Source organism: Gracilinanus agilis, chromosome 4 (genome assembly GCF_016433145.1).
Source record: "Gracilinanus agilis isolate LMUSP501 chromosome 4, AgileGrace, whole genome shotgun sequence".
In the NCBI taxonomy this organism is placed as follows: Eukaryota; Metazoa; Chordata; class Mammalia; order Didelphimorphia; family Didelphidae; genus Gracilinanus; species Gracilinanus agilis.
This window is the reverse complement of record NC_058133.1, coordinates 206538460-206555095: the sequence shown is the minus strand read 5'-3', so window position 1 is coordinate 206555095 and position 16636 is coordinate 206538460. Positions and strand designations below refer to the sequence as shown.

Genomic DNA, 16636 nt, shown 5'->3' with positions numbered 1-16636 from the left:
GGAAGGACTTTTGCCTGCTTTAGGCTGTGGGGCAGGTGAGAGTTGTGGGAGATGGACCCTAAGGCACAGAATAGGTGGTTGGGGCTTCAAAGAGAATTAATAAGAAACTCCTGGGGCTGTCCCTCCCCCAAGGGTGAGTGAAAAAACAAAAACAAGAACTCCCCAGAGACACAGAGAAGCTTCAAGTCTCCACCACCCGGAGCTGGCCCTAGAGGCTATAGCATGCTCTGGCCCCAGTCCTGCCGAGTCAGCAGCGGCTATTTTTATTCCCAGGGCATTTTCAGTCTGGCACCCAGGGCAGGGAAGGCATGAGAATGCCCAAAGGAACCAAGGTCAAGAGATGAATCAATTAGGGTAGAGCAGTGTAGACAGGTCTGCTCAGGGCAAGTAGCTGACCATTCTCCAGGACCAGAGAACCTCCACACACTGGGGCACCATTTCTGGGATGTTCATAAGGCTAGGGGAGAGGCAGTCATTTCCCCAGATCTCCAGGGGTTGCAGTCACTTGCTAAATACTTTTCTGTTGCTAATTCTAGATAGAGGAGGTGTGGGGTAATGGAGAAACACTAGGTTTGGAATCTAGACAAATTGGGATCAAATCCCGTCTCAGACACTTACTAGCTATGTCAGCCTGGACAAGTCATTTACCTGAACTCTCAGGTGACTTCTGTAAAATGCTGATTATAACCGTTCCTACTTCACAGGGTCATTGTCAGGATAATACCGGACATGTTAATTGTGCTTTAGGGGCAGCTAGGAGGCATAGTGGCTTGAGTACAGGTGTTGAATCAGGAAGACTCATCTTTCTGAGTTCAAATTCAGCCTCAGATACTTATTAGTTGTGTGACCCTGGATAAGTCACTTAACCCTGTTTGCCTCAGTTTCCTCATCTGTAAAATGAGCTGCAGAAGGAAATGGCAAACCATTCTAGTACCTCTGCCAAGAAACCCCCCAAAAGGGTCACAAAGAGTCAGACAGGACTGAAACAACTGAATAACAACAAATAGCACTTCAAGGTTTACAAAATGCTTTAGACATACAGGTATCCTTTCCACATCGTGACTTTCCCCATTGTAGGTTCGATATAGCATGGATTGGTATAAGAAATTAAATGGAAATTTGGGGGGCATTATAGAAGCCACAGATGGCATGCAAAGGCCAGCAACCAACAGCGAAAAGGTTTAGAAACTCAGAAATGCATAAAATGTATGTAAAGTATTGTATAACATATTTTGTCTTTTAAAATCATCATATATAATTTCTTTTTTTAAGTTAAAATAAGTAAAAGGTTAAAGATTGCAAAAAGAATGGGAAAGCCAGCAGATGAAATGCAAAGACTAGAAATATAGAGATGTCTTAAAAAGGTTAGTACTTCCTAGAAGATACATATAGGGTAATATAAACACCCCTAAAGGAAAAAGAAAAAATTGAGACTTCTTCTTTGGTACAAAGGGAGGGAAGGCAAAAAAAAATTTATGAGAATGTTCCAGATTTATTGGGGTACCATGCCTCTAACCCCTTTGGAAAAGGTCCCTGAAGACTCTAAATCTGATTCTCATGATAACCCTGGAAGGTAGGTACTATTATTATCCCCATTTTGTAGATGTGGATGCTGAGGCAGAAAGATTTTTTTAAATGACTTGCCCGTGGTCCCATGGCTAATAAGTGTCTACAAAGGGACCAGAACTCAGCTGTCTCAGATTCCAAGTCCTATGCACCAACCACTGCTCCATCTAGCTGGATCAAATAACACAATATTTTTGTGAGGCATTAAATTTTTTATTTAAAACCATCACTTTCAGGGCTCCACCTAGGAGCCAATACACAGAAGTTAAGGGTTTAAAAAATAAAAAAATAAAAATAAAACTATCACTTTCCATCTTAGAATCAATACTGTATGTTGGTTCCATGGCAGAAGAGCGGTAAGGGCTAGGCAATGGGGGTTAAGCCACTTGCCCAGGGTCACACAGCTGGGAAGTGTCTGAGGCCACATTTGAACCTAGGACCTCCCGTCTCTAAACCTGGCTCTCAATCCACTGAGCCACCCAACTGCCAATAATGAGTAATCTTTCCAGTTGTAAAGCTTATAGAAACTCAGACTATTACCTTCATCTCTGGTTGGGCGCTTGACCATGCTTGTGAGAAGGCAGATACAAAGAATGGATCAGAACCCAACAAATCAGAACCTGCTCATGATCATCAGACTTTTATCTGAAGATGGCTGATATGCCATTGATGGAATCCTGAAACCATACAATGCCACACTTTAGAGATGCTTTAGCCTAACCCTCTCCTTCATCTTCCTTTTGAGGAAACAGGCTTTGGTGGTGACTTGAACTCCGGTGTCCTGCCTCCAATTCCAGCCCTCCTTCCCCTACATCAGAGGATCAGCTGTGATGGTAGAATTAGTTGCTGTTCCTATTTCAGGGCTACAGACACACTTTTGCTTCCTTTTATGTTTTCCATATTTTTTTTCATATGAACTTTTCCTCTTTCTTACATATCCAATCCAATATAATAAACATTTAGTAAGCGTGGATGATGCACGAGGCACTGTGCTAGGTGCTGGCTGAGGTTTCAAAGACAGAATTGAGAGTGTGATTGTTGTTCAGTCATTTTCAGTTGTATCTGACTTCTCAACCCCATTTAGGGCTTCGTTCTTTTTTTTTTTTCTTCTTTTATAAAGTATTTTTATTCAATGTGAAAATTTTTCAACTCAGTCAAAGCCTTTATTTCCAGGCAACTTCTTCACTGGGTTTTAGTTCCCTTTTAAATAAGATGCTCTTGTGGGATAGCTAGGTTGCTCAGTGGTTAGAGAACCAAGCTCAGAGTTAGGAAGTCCTGAGTTCAAATCTAGTCTTCTATTAGACTTCCTAGCTGTGTGACCCTGAGCAAGTCATTTAACCCCCATTGCCTAGCCCTTACCATTCAATATTGATTCTAAGATCAAAGGTAAGAGTTTAAAAAAAAATAAAAGAAATAACATGCTCTTGTTTTAGAGAGCAGTTAATTTTTCACTACTCTTCTTGCTTAGGTAATAGCCAATGGCAAATCCTATTGATACCAGTGTATGAACCAAGTAGTCATACACAGCCTAAATTAAATTTACCATGACTGTTGTGGTCTGGGATCCTGGGTGTTGAGAGCTCAGAAAAAGGCAGTAGCCCCTTCCAAAGATTTCCCCATTTGGGGTTTTCTTGGCAAAGATACTGGAGTGATTTCTCATTTACTTGTTTAGTTCATTTTACAGATCAGGAAACTGAGGCAAACAGGGTTAAGAGACTTGCCCAGGGTCATGGCTAGCAAGCATCTAAGGCTGTATTTGAACTCAGTTCTTTCTGTGTCCAGGTCTGGCAGTCTATTTGCTGTGCTCCCTAGCTACCAGAAAGTGTAAAGATTTATAATATTATAATATTTACTTCAAAGCATCATCTTACAAGGCGCGTGGCAAATCTCTTGATAATGCCAAGACTGCAAAGTATGGGTCATGTTTCATTGAAATGCCTACCAAGAAAAGGTCAAAATCCTTGGCCTGGCATTCAAGGCCCTCCCTCCAAAGAGCCACACTACATTTCCAAGCTTAATCTCATATTACTTTTCTCCATGTACTCTAACTTCCAGCCAAACTGGATGACCCCAAAGCTGTCTCCTCCTGCCCATCATCCCCTTACTTCCATGTTTTTTCTCAGACAAGAAGTGAAGTAGTCCCTACTCCTGAAATGTTCTCTTTTCCCCTCTTTGCCAGCTGAATCTTTAACCATCCTTTAAGGCCACTTCAAATCTACCTCTTCCATGAAATATTCCCTGATCCCCCAATTTATAAAAACCATTTCAGACTTTGATTTGTAACTCTAATGCACTTTTTTGAAAGAACAATTTTATTTATTTTTATTTTAATAACACATTTCCACATGTTATAATAATCCAGCTTGTCTCCTTCCCTTCTTCCCTTTCCTCTCCCAGAGATGGCAAGCAATTCAGCCTGGATTATATCACACAAAACATATTGCCATATTATTCATTTTTGTAAGTGAATAATCTTATAAAACCCAAATCCCAAAACATAAACCCAAATAAACAAGTGATAAATCATATGCTTCCATCTACATTCTTACTCCAACAGTTCTTTCTTTGGAGGTGGATAGCATTCTTTGTCAGAAGTCCTTCAGATTGTCCTGTCTCATTGTATTGCTGAAAGTAGCTAAATCTTTCACAGTTGATCATCATACAATATTGCTTTTAGTGTGTACAATGTTCTCCTGGTTCTGCTTATTTCACTCCGCATCAGTTCATGAAGGTCTTTCCAGCTCTTTCTGAAATCATCCTGTTTATCATTCCTTACAGCATAATAGTATTCCAACACCATCATACACCATAATTTGTTTACCCATTCCCCAATTGAGGGACATCACTTTAGTTTCCAATTCTTTGCCACCTCAAAGAGAGCAGCTATAAATATTTTTGAACAAACATATCCTTTCCCACTTAAAAAAAAATCTCTTTGAGATACAGACCTAGTAGTGGTATTACTGTATCAAAAGGTATACATTATTTTATAGTCCTTTGGGCATAGTTCCAAATTGCCTTCCAAAATGGTTGGACCAATTCACAACTCCACCAGCAATGCATTAGTGTCCTGATTTTGCCACATCCCCTCCAACATTTATCATTTTCCTTTACTGTCATATCAGCTAATCCAATAGGTGTGAGATGGTATCTCAGAGTTGTTTTGATTTGCATGTCTCTAATTGAGAAAGATTTAGAACATTTTTGCATATGATTAGTGATAGTTTTGATTTCTTTATCTGAAAACTGCCTATTCATATCCTCTGATTTTTATCAATTGGGGAATAAGTTGAATTTTTATAAATTTGACTTAGTTTTTTATATATTTGATAAATAAGATCTTTAACAGAGAAAATTGATTTATAATTTTTCTCAGTTTGTTGCTTCTCTTCTAATCTTGGTTGTAATGTATTTTTTAAAAAATCTACTTATTTTACAAGCATTTATAATCAATCCTTCCCATTGCTCCTCACTGAGAAAGGAGGAACAGAAGAAGAAGAGAAGAAAGAAAAAAGAGAGAGAGGGAGGGATGAAGGAAGGAAGAGAAAGAGGGAGGGAGGGAGAGAGGGAGAGAGAGAGAGAAAGAGAGAGAGAAGAAGAAGAAGAAGAAGAAGAAGAAGAAGAAGAAGAAGAAGAAGAAGAAGAAGAAGAAGAAGAAAGAGAAAGAAAGAAAGAAGAAAAGAGAAGGAGGAAGAAAGAAAGGAAGGAAGAATTCTTATTATGACATAGTCCAACAAAATAAATTCCTACATTGATCAGGTCAGGTCTCTTTTAGCATTTTAAGTTAGTCACTTCTGAGGCAGGAGGATGGTGACATACTTAGTCTTCAGCCTTTTTAACTATGGCTTTGTCATCACATCTAATGTACTTATCATGTAATATTGCATTTTATAGTTATCTGCGTTGCTGTGTTCTTTCCCTTTTAAACTATAAAACTCTCAGAAGGAAAAGAACAAGTCTACTTTGACCTTATTTCCCCACAGGATCCTAGCCTTGTAGTTCTGCACAGTCGACCCTTATGATGCTCAGTCATTTCAGTTATGTCCAACTCTTCGTGATCCCATCTGGAGTAAGTGTCTGAGGTCAGATTTGAACTCAGCCTCCAGGCTGCGTCACCTACTAGGAAATATGCCAGGCATTCAGAATACAAAGAGCTATGCTCACAGCTCTGCTCTGAGGGAGTTTGCACTCTAATAAGACATGTTTGAAAATAACTAATAAAAAGGATCATGGTGTAATATGTAAACAAGAGGCTCTCAGGTAAAGTAATTTGAAAATTAAAGCAGCATAATTTAATTTAAGGATTTAATAAGAATTTAAGGAGCTGGGAAAGACTTCTATGGGCCAATTCCCTCTCCCTCATGCCCAGCAAATAGTCATCACTGCGACTCCTTTTGAAGTCCCTCTTTTAACTTCTGTTACCTCCTCCCCAGGGTTCTTTTTTTTTTTTTTAAACTCTTACCTTCCGTCTTGGAGACAATACTGTGTATTGGTTCCAAGGTAGAAGAGCAATAAGGGTAGGCAATGGGAGTTAAGTGACTTGCCCAGGGCCACAGAGCTGGGAAGTATCTGAGGTCAGATTTGAATCCAGGACCTCCTGTCTCTAGGCCTGGCTCTCAGTCCTCTGAGCCACCCAGCTGCCCCCTCCCTAGGGTTTTTAACCATCTTTGTATCATGGATCTCTTTGGCAATCTGATAGAGCTTATGCTGAAGAATATTTCTAAATGCACAAAAAAATTCCTAAGATTACAAAGAAAAACCCCATCATGGGCTGCAAGTTAAGAACACACACATCTATATTATATATCTATACATACCCACACATAATCACACATATGTATGCATACACATAGATTATATACATATATGTATATGTACCTGTTTACATGTAATATCCTCCTCTAGAAAACAAGCTCTTTGAGAGCAGGGATTCTTTCACTTTTGTCTATGTATCCATAGCACATATTAGACACTTATTAAATGGTTGCTTTTATTACATTGTGGATTGATAGTTGGATTGGATTAGATAAAATTGAATTAGTTGGTAGTGAAGGTGTCAATATAGTAGAAAGAACATTGGATTTGGGGTCAGTGAACGCAGATGGAAATATTTGATTCTGTGATCTACAGCAAGTCACTTAATCTTTCTGGGCCTCAGTTTCCTTATCCTGTAAAATGAGGTAGTTGAATTCCATGTTCTCTGAACTTTCTTATAGCTCTAATTCCAATTATGAGAAAATTTTCCCTTACTTTGGGGTTTCTTCAAGTTTTACTATTGCTCCTAGTTCTTCCCAGGCTAGACTTTCCTCTCTGTAATAGCCTTTCAGATTCTTAAAGACTACTACGGAGCAATCCTCCCTCAACCTTCTCTTCTCTGGCCTAAATAGCCTTAGTTCCTTTTGCAAATTTTTCTTATAGCATGTTCCCCAATCTTCTCATAAATCTGATTGTTTTCCTTTGGATAAAAAAAAAATTATCAATTCCCACCCCACCACACACACAAAACGTAATATCCCCAAACTGAAAACAAAACACCAGGTAACAGTAGAGCAGAAACTAGTTTTTCCATCAAACTCTTCTTCTTTCCTTCTTTCCTTCTTTCCTTCTTTCCTTCCTTCCTTCCTTCCTTCCTTCCTTCCTTCCTTCCTTCCTTCCTTCCTTCCTTCCTTCTTTCTTTGTTTCTTTCTCTTCCTCTCTTCCTGTTTCTCCTCCTCTTCCTCCTTCTTCTCCTTCTCTTCCTCCTCCTCCTCCTCCTCTTCATCTTTCCCATATTCTGAATATTATATTTCTCTTAATATATGTAGCCTCAAAGTTTGCTTTTTTGACTCTATGCCACATTACTGTTTTGTATTGAGCTTATAGATACTAAAAATCCCCAAAGTTTCTTACAAGAACTTTTCTCTAGTTAGTCTTTTTCAATCCTGTATTTATGAAGATTTCCTAGGTTTTTCCTAGATTTCCTAGGTAGCATAGTGGATATAATGTTGTCCTTGGACTCAGAAAGACTTGAGTTTGAATCCAGCTCCAGACACTTACTAGCTATATAATCCTGGGAAAGCCATTTAATATCTCTGGACCTCAATTTCTTCATCTGTAAAATGAGAGACCCGGACCTAGTTGCCTCTAAAGTTTCTTCCATTTCCAAATCTATGGTTGGATGAGGAACTTTAGAGGGAAGCCAGGGAGGCAAGTTAGTGAACTGTGCTGTATATGTGTATATAGGGCTGTAGAGTGGGGAGGTGTTGTCTTAAGGGGTGAATGAGTAGAGCATCTGAGGATGGGGGTTTAGTGAGGTGTTATGGAGGTCAATCTAGCCCTCTTTCCACTGTCCCACACTGCCTTTATAGAGTCATGTTTCTTAGTCCATGTCTTTCTGTCTTGTCCACTATGATGGCATGAAAGACTTTTGTTAAATGTTTTGCTCAAATCTAAGTCCATTATTATGATATTCCCCTGATCTATGAGTCCAGTTATCTGGTCCAAAACCAAAATGAGGTTAGTCTGGCATGACATGACTTGTTTTGGAGGAAGCCAAATTTGCTTTTAGTGATGATGTCTCCTCTTTCTAAATACCCATAAATCCCTTGGTTATCATATTCCACACTTCTTGTTGGAGTCAAAGTCAAGCTCACTGGCTTATAGTTTGTAGCATCTATCTTCTTCCCTTTTTTTGGATACTTGGGAGAACAATGGCTCTTTTCTAGTTCTATAGCTCTTGTCCTGCTGCCTGTGATATTTCAAAGCTTAATTGACCCGGTGTTTTGTCCTGATGATGACACCCAGCTAGAGTAGGAGAAGCGGCCTATCTAGGTGGAGAAAGAGTATCTGTAGGGAGGAATTATATATATATATATTTTATATATATTATATATAAATATGGATATTATATATATAACATATTTTATATATACAATTACTCAGAAATGCATAAAATAGATTATGACCAAATACTTAACTCGAATGTTATAATAAGGCACTGTAAACACCCCATAAAAGGAAAAGAGAACTTTCAGGCTTCCATCTCTACATAACATCTATTACAAAGGGAGAACCAAAAAAATTTACACAGATTTTCCAGATCATGGGGGCTCTACACTCCCTAATCCTCACGATGTGGAAGGGATACCTGTACTTCATTTTCCCAAGTATGTGTAATGACAATATTCAACATGTTTTCAAAAATTTTTAAGATACAGATTTTCTCTCTCTCTTTTCTCTCCCCCATCTCTGAGATGGTAAGTGATTTGATTGGTCATTGTTGTGAGAGAATAACCATATAAAACCACAACCCCAAAATAAAAACACAAATAAACTAAATTGAAAAATAGTATGCTTTGATGTGCATTCAGAGAAAAAAAGGAATACTGATAGGTAAAAGACTTGAAAATTGATTGCTGCAATCATACCTCCTGAAAGAGAAGTGATGAATTTAAAATTCAGAAAGAGGCATACATTTTTCAGCCACAGCTAATAGATGGAACTTGCTGGACTTTGTAGATATATATTGAGGAATTTGTTTTATTTTGTTTTTTTAGGTTTGTTGTTGTTTTAAAATTTGCTCAAAGGTGGGGATGGGGGTGGGGTGGGGATAGTGAAAGGGACAGATTAATTTAAAAAAAAAAACATTTGTTAAGAGCAGCTAGGTGGATTGAGAACTAGAACTAGAGATGGGTTCAAGTATGGCCTCAGACACATCCTAACTGGGTGACCTTGAGCAGATCACTTAAATCCAATTGCCTAGCCCTTACTGCTCTTCTGCCTTGGAACCAATACTTAGTGTTGATTCCAAGTTGGAAAGTAAGGGTTTTTTAAAAAGTGCTTGTTACTTGAAAAATAAAAATGAGAAACTATAATTAAATAAAATATATTGATGGGAAGGCTTAGAGGTTTTGGCCAAAGGAGGAGGAGTATCTGTCAATCAATGGCAGACCTTGTAGCTCCAAGGTATTAAGCAATCTCTAGGTTGGTGGGCTGTATAGAAAGGATTCTAGTTTTTTTTAGGGAAGAAGACAGGCAGTAAACCCAGTAATTTTCTTACACTGTTTCTTTTCCATTGGTAACATAGCTTCTGGCAAGACTTGTAACTATTATAGTTGTATTCTTGATCTTGTTAAGGAAGTATAACACATATGGAGTGCATAATAAGTATTTATAGATTAAAAAGTACCCCTGCGACAAGGATTTATAGATATCACTGGAACATCCAACATCTTAGAGTTTCACCTTTGTTGTGGGGAGGAAGGGAGCAATCATTCTCCTATCTCCAAGTAGGGCACGGGACTTGAGTATAGACTTAAATCTATTTCACACCATATATTTTCAGTTTGGGATACAATTTGGGGTGGGGTAGAGGCCAGGATAAAAGATACTTTTCCTATTCACTCTAGTAGAATAATTCTAACTCACATCTGGAGGCAAATCAGTTTAAACTAAACAAATTTAACTTCCCTCCTATTAAATGCTTGTTATGCTTATTATTCAAAAGGCTGTCACAGATGTGGACAAACATATCTCTTAAAGTAAGCAGTGCAAGAGTGATTGGGGAAGCTGTACAGATTAGTCAAATGGGGGGAAGAGGAGGAAGTGCAGTTCTGCAGCCTGAGAATGAGATGAAATTTCAACTCAATCTTGGAGAAAACAATCTCATCAGAGAATTCCACTCTTAGTACACTCTGGAGTTTTAGGTGTGGAGAATCGAGGGATAGATGAGTGTTGGCCCCTTCCAACATGTTCTGGGGACATCTTATTCATCATTTAAAGACTGTTCATCTCTCTCCTCATAGTCTGTCTCTAGGAAATCTCTCAGCCAATTAAGTCACATCTTCCTACACAGACAGAGCACATGCTGTCAGATAAGGGCACTTCTGGAGATGGCCAAGCCTACCTTGGTGGGGTGCCACATAAGGATCTTTTTAGTGTTCATCTAAATCATATTTCACCTGTGTAGCTATATGAGGCTGGGGGGAATCTCCCATCAGTATCATTTGCCTTGAGCTTCCTTCTTATCTCCCTAGGGATGTCTTTGCTAAAATGACTTCCCTGTGCCCCTCAGCTGGGCCCAAGCTCTAATCATAGAAACAATGCTGCCAAACCACTACCCACATCTCCTACCTCCACCATTCCCCGCCCAAATCTCCCCCGAAAAAGTTCTGTCCTTATATGGAGGTAGAAACATTGATCCAGAATCTTGTGCTTGAATTGTTTTTCTAGATAAGGGACTGGATGCTAATGATGTTACATTCTCTCACTTGCTTTCTCTTACTAACAGGCATTTTCTTTCCTCTTGTTTTCTTCCTTCCTTCCTTCCTTTTTCTTTCTTTCTTTCTTTCTTTCTTTCTTTCTTTCTTTCTTTTTATCTTTTGTCTTAGAATCAAGACTGTGCATTGGTTCCAAACCAGAAGAGAGGTGAAAGCTAGGCAATGGGAGCTAAGTGACTTGCCCAAGGTCGCATAGCTAGGAAGTATCTTGAGGCCAAATTTGGACCTAGGACATCCAGGTCTGGCTCTCAATCAGCCACCTAGCTGCCCCACTAACAGATATTTTCAAAGTGGCCAAGATGAAAGATGCTCTTCCTAGACAGGAGAGAGAATTATTCTCTATGGTTTCTGTAAAAAGTTTTGGCCTTCTATGATCTGGGAAGATTCTGAAACAAAGAAGGATGAGGGCCATCTCAATGTCAGGCACCTGAAACTCTGGGGACCCCTGTGCTTTTGGCTTGCCCCATTCCTATTCTCCATCCACTAATTCTGCCTTCTCTTCTTTTTTTTCTTTTCCTTCCTTACCTCGGCTTTCTAGTTTCCATCCAGGATTCTGAATCTCCTTGAAATCCTCCAAGGCTCATGGGTTGAACCACTGACTGGCATTTCAGACCATCCATAACATGGCTTTCTTCCTATTCTTTTCTTATACTATTCCCTGTTCATAGTTAAGTTGAATTACTCTCTGTTTCTGGTTCTGACGCTACCCTCTTTGGGCCTTGTGTGTGTGTTTGTGCAAAATGAACCTCAAAGATTTCATGCCTGAAATGGATTCCCCATCTTTGTTTGGTGAGACAACCAGGTGCCATAGTGGATAGAGCAATGGATTGATCATAAAAGAAAAGAGTTTTAAATCCAGCTTCAAACACTTTCTATCTATGTGACCCTGGGCAAATCACATTCTTGGTCTTTTTCCTCATCTGTAAAATAACAGCAGGTCAGCTAGGTGGAACAGTGTATAGAGCCTGGAGTCAGAAGGATCTGAGTTCAAATCCAGCCTCAGATATTACCTATGTATCCCTGGTCAAGTCATTAACCCTGTTGGCCTCAGTTTCCTCAACTATCAAATGAGTTGGAGAAGGAAATGGCAAAGCACCCAGGATCTTTGCCAAGAAAACCCCAAAAAATGGGGTCACGAAGAGTCAAATGTGACTGAAATGAAAGAACAACAGCAATGAAATAATAGTACCTACCTCCGAGGGCTACTGTAAGAATCAAGGGATATAGATAAAGTAGTTGGTAAACCATAAAATTCTAGAGCTATTAGTTTTATTAATCTTTTCATTCCTTCAAGGCCCAACTCAGATACTAAGGCTATGAAGCCGTCTGTGGTCTAGTTGCCCTTCTTCCACCCTCTTTCCCACTCCCTCCAAGACAAAATGATCTTTCCCTCCTTAAGTTTCTCATAGCACTTGCTGGATCCTCCCTGCCTGGAATGATTTCCTTCCTCATTTTAGCATCTTAGAATGTCTAGCTCCCTTTCCAACTCAGTTCAAATGTATTCTTCTATATCAGGCCTTTCCTAGCTCTTGGGGCCCTTCCCATATAACCCCCCAGAAGAAACTACTTTGTGTGTATTTTGTATTGATTTATCCCTTTTGTCCAAGCAGAATGTAAGTTCCTAGAGCACAGGGACTATATTTTATTTTTGTTTCTCCAGTGCCTATCCCAGGGCTTTGCACATAGTAGGTATTTATTTAATAAATGTTTGTCAAGTCTCCGAGCATTTATTATCTATTATGTGCCAGGGGTAGCAAGTGGCACAGTGGATATAGCATGGTGCCTGAAGTCAGGAATTCCCGACTAATTCTGATCTTAGACTCCTATGAACGTGTGAACCTGAGCAAATTACTCAACCTTTCTTTGTCTTATTTTCCTCATCTATAAAATGGGGACAATAATGTTGTCCACCTCCCAGGGTTGTGAGATTCAAACAAGATAATAATTGTAAAGCACTTAGCATAGTGCCTGGTACATAGTACGTGCTATATAAATATTATTATTACAAATAAAAAGGCAGAAAAATAATCTTAGCTCTCAGGAAACTCATAGTCTAATTAGAGAGGCAATATTCAACTATACACAAACAAGATATATTTGTTGTCCAATTATCATGTCCAACTCTTCTATCCATGGGGTTTTCTTGGCAAGGACACTGTAGAAGTTTGCCATTTCCTTCTCCCAGTGCTCAGGCAATCAGAGGTTAAGGGATTTGCCCAGGGTCACTCAGGTAAGAAGTATCTGAGATTGGATCTGAACTCAGGTCTAACCTGACTCCAAGCCCAGTCTTCTTAACCACTGAGCCATGGCTGCCTCAGATATATACAGGATAAGTCAGAGCTAACCTCAAAGGGAAGTCATTAGGTAAAAGGGAACTGAGAAATGCTTCTTGCTGAAGATGAAGGAAGGAAGGCCTCCTGATGGAAGCCAAAAGGCATCAACAAGGAGGGAGACAATTCCAGATATGGAAAATAGCCAATGAAAATGTCTAGAGTCAGGAAATGGATTGTTCTGTTAAGGAACAACAAGAAAACAGAGTCAGGTTTTAAAGTATGTGGAGAGGGGGGCAGGTAGGTGGCTCAGTGGATAGAGAGCCAGGTCTAGAGACAGAAGTATCTGGCCTCAGATACTTCTTAGTTGGGTGACCCTGGGCAAGTCACTTAACCTCCATTGCCTAGCTCTTACCACTCTTTTGCCTTGGAACCAATATACAAGGTTGATTCTAAGATAGAAGGAGAGAGAGAAAGAGGAAGGAAGGAAGGAAGGAAGGAAGGAAGGAAGGAAGGAAGGAAAAAGAGAGGGAGGGAAGAAGGAAACTAAACAGAAGAATTTCTGTTTTCTCCCAGAGGTAACAGGGAGCCATTAGAGTTTATAAAAGTAAAGGAGTGACATGGTCAGATCTGTACTTGGAGAGAATCACCTTAGCAGCTATATGCAGGATGAACAGAAGTGGTGAAAGATTTGAGGCAGGAAGATTAATTATTAGTACGAAAGTATCTGTGTGAGTAGAATTCATTAGTCAGTCAACAAGCATTTATTAAATGTTTAATATGTGCTAAGCCCCAAGGGAACAAAGAGGTCCTCTCCCTCACCAAAAAAGTTTCTACTCTCAAGGATCTTACATTCTAACAAGGGAAACAACATGTAAATAACTAAGTAATCACAAGATATATTCAGACTAGATGGAAGGTAATCGGAGAGGGAAAGACATCAGCAGCTGGGGAGAATCAGGAAGGCCTCCTGCAGAAGGTGAGATTTGAGCTGACTTGAAGGAAGACAGGAAAGCTAAGAAGCGGAGGTGAGGGGGCAGAGTATTCCAGGCCTGGGAGACAGCCAGGCCAAAGGCGTTGAGACAGGAGTTAGAGGGTTATGTGTGTCCAAGATCGAGAAGAAGTCAGTGTCTGGAAAAGCTTTAAATGCCAAGCAGAGAGTTTCTGTTTGATCCTGGATTCATTCGGGAGCCACTGGAGATCATTGGGTGGGTGAGAGGGGGTGGGGTCAAGAACTTTGATCAGAGCTATGTTTTTGAAAAAAATCAGGGAGCAGCTGGGTGGCTCCATGGATAGACAGCCAGGCCTAGAGATGAGAGGTCCTGGGTTGAAATTTGGCCTCAGATACTTCCTAGCTGGGTGACCCTGGGCAAGTCACTTAACCCCTATTGCCTAGCCTTTACTGCTCTTCTGTCTTGGAACCAACACACAGTATTGATTCTAAGGCAGAAGGTAAAGGTTTAAAAAAAGAAAAGAAAGAAAAAAAAGAGAAAAAATCACTTTGGCAACTAACAAAGAATAGATTAGAATGGAGTCTTGAGGCAAGGAATTTAGTTGTTTTATGCATTTAAAAAAATGATTCTTAGAAGAGATCCATAGATGTCATCATCAGACTGTCAAAGTCCATAACACAAACAAGGGTCTGCTAGACTATAGGGTCAAGTAGAACAAGTCTAATTCTTCTTCCCCAGTTCAGCCCTTCAAATAATTAAAGAGAGCTATCAGCAGGGACAGTGAGGTGCTTCCATAGACACAGAGCCAGGTCTAGAGACAGGAGGTCCTGGGTTCAAATCTGACCTCAGACACTTCTTAGCTGTGTGACCCTGGGCAAGTCACTTCACCCCATTGCCTAGCCCTTGCCCTGCTGTCTTAGAATTGAAACTAAGATAGAAGGTAAGAGTTAAAAAAAAAAAAAGACAGTTGGTGATAAAGGCCTGAAGTTTGAGGTAAATGCTAGGGCTCAATATGTATATAGATATATGAATTATCTATATAGAAATGATAATCATACTCATGGGAGCTGCTGAGATCACCAAAAGACAATGTAGAGAAAGAAGGGTAGAAGGCCAGGGCAGAAATCCTTCCCAGCCCACAGTTAGATATAGATGTCGTTCAAGTCATTTTTCAGCTGTGTCTCACTTTTTATTTTAAAAAAATTTATTTGATTAATTAAGAAAAATTTCCCATGGTTACATGATTCCTGTTCTTTCCTTCTCCTCCTCCCACCCCCCTCCCATAGTCAATGCACAATTCCACTGGGCTTTACATATATATCACTGATCAAGTGTGTTCCACTCTTCATCACCCCATTTGGAATTTTCTTGGCAAAGATACTGGAGTGGTTTGTCATTTCTGTCTCCAGCTTGTTTTACAGATGAGGAAATTGAGGCAGAAAAGGTTAAGAGACGTGCCCAGCGTCACACAACTAGGCAAAGTGTCTGAGGCCAGATTTTGAATTCACAAAAATGAATCTTCCTGACTCCGGGCCCAGCATTCTATCCATTGAGCCACCTCACTGCCCCATTGCCAAAAGACAAGATGTTCTGTTTCTTAAGAGCCGTCAACCATGAAGAGAACAGAAGAGATAGTACTGTTTGCCACCCAGTCTTGTCCATGGAACAAAAAATTTTGAGAACCATTGAACTAACACCAGACTGAACACTGGGATCCTTTTTGTCACTTGCTGTCTCTGTTCCTTGATTCTCTTTTTGGTCATATAAGGCTTCGGTTATCTTAATTGAATTTCTCTGAATTTGGGAGATCATCTCATCTTGGAGCAGTAAATGAATGAGGGATTAAGATGGTCTGTGACAAGAAGAATGGATGCAATGGGAGCTGCTGCCATGATTCTCATTTTCTAGTTCCTTAAACATTATGCTGTGATGACAGGAGTCCCTCTAGGGCAATCTTGCTGGTCAAAATTATCTTCCATGGTTATAATCCAGCTCCAAGGCCAGACATGCTTGGGATGGGGCCATCTTGGGGGCAAGATGTATAGGCATGTATGTAAATGTATAATGGGAAAATTGTTGTGTTGGTGTGTTAGAAGGTGAGCAGGTGATAGATAGCGAAAGGATAAGAAGAAGGTTCTGATAAAGTAAGTGATGGCAGCCTGTATCATTGAGACCAGACAGGGTATATTTGATAAAAGTGTCTGTTTGGCTAAGGGATTCTCCACTCTCAGGCTCATCTTCTTGCCTTCTCACCCTTCTCTCTCTTCGGGAAGAATGAGTTGAGTCATCATGCCATGGAAACCTGACTCCTTGTGTGAGCCTGAGAGAGAGCTGAAGGAGCCAGGACTGTTGGGAGGGTTTGTGGCCAGCCCAGCCCAATGACCCCAGGGACCGTCCCTCCCAGCCTGTTGATCACAACCAGGAAGGGAGTGTCCATGCTTCCATAAAGCCAGTCATTTTATGAGCCTGTGTGTGCGTGAGGTCCTGTTGTGTTTCTCTTTGGGTCAAGCTCTTTTTTTCTCTGTATTTTATAAGTCTTTTTTTGGTCACCATCCTCTTTGGCTTTTTAGTAAATCTTCTTGTGCCCTTT

At 40.0% G+C, this 16636-nt stretch overlaps 1 pseudogene; it reads right to left on the bottom strand.

Annotated features, from left to right (window-relative positions):
- Positions 1 to 2554: 2554 nt before the first annotated feature.
- LOC123247717 lies at positions 2555 to 3112 on the bottom strand (annotated as a pseudogene).
- Positions 3113 to 16636: the final 13524 nt, after the last annotated feature.